General features: G+C 32.9%; 1 protein-coding gene across 1 annotated transcript in view; it reads right to left on the bottom strand.

Annotated features, from left to right (window-relative positions):
- LOC128249435 (uncharacterized) overlaps positions 1-3,832 on the bottom strand; it is an 81,715-nt gene extending 77,883 nt beyond the window's left edge. The window contains exon 1 of the mRNA XM_052973132.1: positions 3,729-3,832. The gene's annotated coding sequence lies outside the window, so the exon portion shown is untranslated. The remainder of the gene's footprint in view (positions 1-3,728) is intronic.
- Positions 3,833-4,481: the final 649 nt, after the last annotated feature.

Consider the following 4,481-nt stretch of genomic DNA (forward strand, 5'->3'; position numbering starts at 1 on the left):
AGTGAAGTGAAAGCACGTTATAAAAATAAAACTACTGAAAAATAATAATAATAATAATAATAATAATAATAATAATAATAATAATAATAATAATAATAATAATAATAATAATAATAATAATAATAATGTACAGACCGGATCATCAAAGCAAATACACCAGATATTGTTTTGAAAGATCAAAACAATAAAGTCTGTTTATTGATTGACATGAACATACATTGTGACCATAATATCTCGGCAAAAGAATTCGTTAAACTCTGAAAATATTAAGATTTGTTAATCGAAATCGAAAAGATGTGTTATCTCGAGACGGTTACAATACCAGTGATTGCAGGAGCACTTGGAGTGATCAAAACAGGAACTGAAAATTATTTACCAATGATCCCTGACTTACCATCCATACAGGAAGTTCAGATGATTGTCTTAACTGGTACGTCGCATGTATTGAGAAGAGCATTGTCGCTGTGAATTTTCTTTCCTTTTTCCTCTTCATTTTCTGTGTTTACATTTTTAATTTTTAATTTTTTCTTTTTCTCTCTGTCTTTCTTCCCCCTTTTTCTCTATCACATAACTTTGTAAATGAACAATCTGGTATGTTTGCTTTAATGGCCTACCAATGTATATAATGCGTTTCTCTGCCCTAGATGTCAGAAAGACACTTGGCAAGAAAAGGAGACAAAATTAAAAGAAGATGATAATGACTATATTAATAACAACAATAATAATAATAATAATAATAATAATAATAATAATAATAATAATAATAATAATAATAATAATAATAATAATAATAATAATAATTTCTTCTATTGGCCACACGGACCCAAGACATGAAGGACAATATTGAAGGACGAGTTATAGCACAAAGAAAAATTACAAAATCATGTGGAAATCATGTGGGCTTAATATCAATCAAGGGGAAATACTACCACATTAAAAGAAATAACAGAGGATATATGTTTAAAAGAGAAATGAATAATAAATAAGTAAGTAAATAAATAGAATCCCTAATAGCGGGGTAGTCCACTAAGAGTAATCCCGGGTTACTCTGCCATTTCCAAAGCATGCGAAAATGCCCTCTTCCAGTTTCATTCTTCTTGCTTAGAAATGCCTATTCAGAGTATATCCATTCAGTCTCACCAGTCTTGCCACTGTCGACCACCTTTGGATAAACACACTGGAAGGCAGTACCTCCCTCTCTACCCAATAAGACCGAACCTGAGCCAACGTTTCTCTAAAAGAAACGGAGAAACTTTCAAAATACAAAGATCTGGAAATACACACAAATTAAATTAAGATATATTTCTCTTTACTTTTAGCTTTGCTTTCTTTCTTCCTCCTTTATTCTTTATCTTTAATTTATCTTAGGTACTCTCCCAGCTACCCACTGTTCTTAGCCTATTATAATGAAATATTAACTACGCTCCACTCCAGCCTCTCTAAGAACCAGTCCAGCAGATTCCTATCTCACCAAGATCAATGACCTCAGATATCATACAACACCCTTTCACAAACTATCTTCTTAACCTCAACGGCCAGCTTTATTGGTCTTTCTCCCGTTTCATAGTTGGCCTCGACAGACTTCAAGCACGTCTCTGCTTTATTCTTGGAATATTCTGTTGTCTGAAAAATTACGTTTCATCTGATGATTACGGTTTTTTTGTAAAGGAGTAATGTTCTCATTCTTTTATTAAAAAGATACGTAAGAAACAGCTGTAAGCGTCTGTTATAATTCATTTGATTATAGAGTATACCAACAACGTACTATTCAAAATAATACGTGACACAACCGGAATATCATATTTGTTATTTATCAAGCATAGACCGGAACCACAGGTTTAACCAACCCTACCTGGTACATATCTTTTCAAGTACCTGATTCTATCTGAATCCTTATTTTAATATATATATACAGGGTGTTCAAAAAGTCTCTTCGCAGTAAGTATTTTATTGCAAAAAGATGGTATAAGACTGCAAAAGAATATATTAAACTTTACAAGACTTTAAAAAACTTTATAAGAAGTGTTGAAAGTGTCGTCCTTCGTTTTTAATGCATAAAATTTAATTTCTTATGTACTGCCGTGTGAGCACCATCTCGGCTGATTTCCGTTTCCTGTGACAATTTGCGTAAGGACTTTGATGGGCTTACCAACAGTTTATCAGAAATATAGGAGAGTGTTTCGTCCGAAAGAACAGTAGGCCTACCGCTTCTTGCTGCGTCTTCCACTGAACTTGTGTTTCTAAATTTTCTTATCAAATCCCGCACAGTGTCACGATGTGGAACCACAGTATTTGGAAAAGTTTCACTGAATTTCTGTTTCCTAGTATTTGTGTATTTGTTTCCAGCTCGAAATACTCACTCAACTAAAAACGTACGTTCTTCAATGGTTAGAATGTCGATACGCTGAAGGGTACACAATGACTGAGGGACAATGGCTGACACCCGGCTGCCCACGCAGTTGCATATGCGCAGGATGCGAAAGATTCACTGCGGATAGACTTTTTGAATACCCTGTATATTTATTTATATATATATATATATATATATGCCGGAATAAGCACATAAATGCGAAACAAGGTGGAAAAAAGATTCTGTAATAAAAGAGGCACAGAAATAATTCGCAGATAGAAAACACAGCAGATAAAATTACAACGATAATAAAAAACAAAACAGTAAAGTGAATTAGTTTAACATATTTTCTCGTAGTAATATGACCAAATCTTCTTTAATCCACTTATAAATTGTTAAATGTCAAAAATTCGGGTTTAAAGCAGTAGAAATATTAGCATCCATTATTGCATAGAGTAGATCATTATCTTTTAGTGTAGAAATATTTAAATTGCCATACTTCTCTAATAAACTCATATTTTGAATGAGAAACGTGCAAGTGGATCTTTGATGTAATGCATTATACGCGACAGTCTCACTTAAACGACTGGGAAGAACGAAAAGAATAAAACTGAAAAATATGTAGCCGATCAAACACAAAAAGGGATTCCTTTTCATAACTTTTTGGGACTCCTAATATTAAGGTGCGATAACCTAATAGTATGCGGTCTTGTACAAATATGTTTGTTGTTTCATATAAAAAGAAGTAATGCATCAAAGATTACTGAAAGAGGAAATAGAATACAAACGAATCTTCTTAGTCTTGAGGCAAAGAAAGAAGAATAATGGAAGCAAAATAAGCAAGACAGAAAATAAGAGAAACTGTAGGTATCATGGTTTTCGTTGAACCACACGGATTTTTATGGCAATGTGTTTTGACGGAGGAAATGAAGGTTATTTAGCCAGTGAAACAAGACTAATAATTAATGGAAAATATGCCCACACAACTGCTCCAATGATATTTGAATAGTTGATAAACATACTGTTTTCCATGATATTTCCAGAACAAATGGATAAACTTGGCGTTCATTTTTACGATTTTCACAGCAATAATTCTTTAGTACATTCCGAAATATAGCCAATCTTCTATAAGCTTCAAATATGTAAGGGCTGTTCAAATTTATAAAAACAAACACACGTATCCATATTATACCATTTTCAATTTATCAATAAATAAGATTCTTTTCAATTCCTTGAAGATCAAATATATTATATCATGTCTCTGAATATTTTGTTTTACACAATTTATATCGATATCAATCCTTAGGTTAGCAATGTAGACATCTAACATATCAAAAAATGACTTGCAAAACCTTAGAATAATAACATCGAAAAATACCTTAGGAATGAGAATCCAGATTCAAAATTTCCCCAAGACACCTGATGAAGACTAGAGGGTATATCAGCTGAAACGTTGTGTTAACAACAAACAAGATGAGGACAAATATCAGTCAATTGTAAATAATGTAAATAATATACTAGACTATTATTTAAAACTATGAAGTCACTTTATTTTAAAGTTATTTAGAAATTCAAGTGGACTTAGTGGCATAATATATTGTAAATGAACATTACGTGACTGCTTCGAAATGTAAACCTTGTATCTTTACTATCATATTAAAACACTTGAATCTCCTGTTTTTCCTCGCATATCAACACTTCAAACAATAAAGCTATTAATACATTTTCATTTTTATCCGGATTGTGTCTGAAAATATTCGACTTAATCGTATTCACCGTCATCTAGATTACATTTCCAGTATGTCTAAAGCTACAAGGTTTACCGAAATTGAACAAAGGAAGATTCTTGCATTGAAAATGGAAAGAATGACTAACCAAAAGATTGTTGAGAAGACTAGGCGAAGCAGAACTCCAATGAATAATTTCCTGAAAAATCCTGATGGCTGCAACTGGATTCATGTTGGTAGACGTCCCAAAGCTTCATCAGAAACGGATGAAAGGGCCTTGACATCCACCGTCAGAAGAGGCCTTTTGAACTTCAGGTGGCTGAAGAAGCGACTAGGGCGTCTGTTATTGTCCCCCTCCCCACAAAGCTATTAGATTTGAGTTTGCTCAGTAGCATCAAAGTGGT

The sequence above is a fragment of the Octopus bimaculoides genome, chromosome 1 (genome assembly GCF_001194135.2).
Source record: "Octopus bimaculoides isolate UCB-OBI-ISO-001 chromosome 1, ASM119413v2, whole genome shotgun sequence".
Lineage (NCBI taxonomy): Eukaryota > Metazoa > Mollusca > Cephalopoda > Octopoda > Octopodidae > Octopus > Octopus bimaculoides.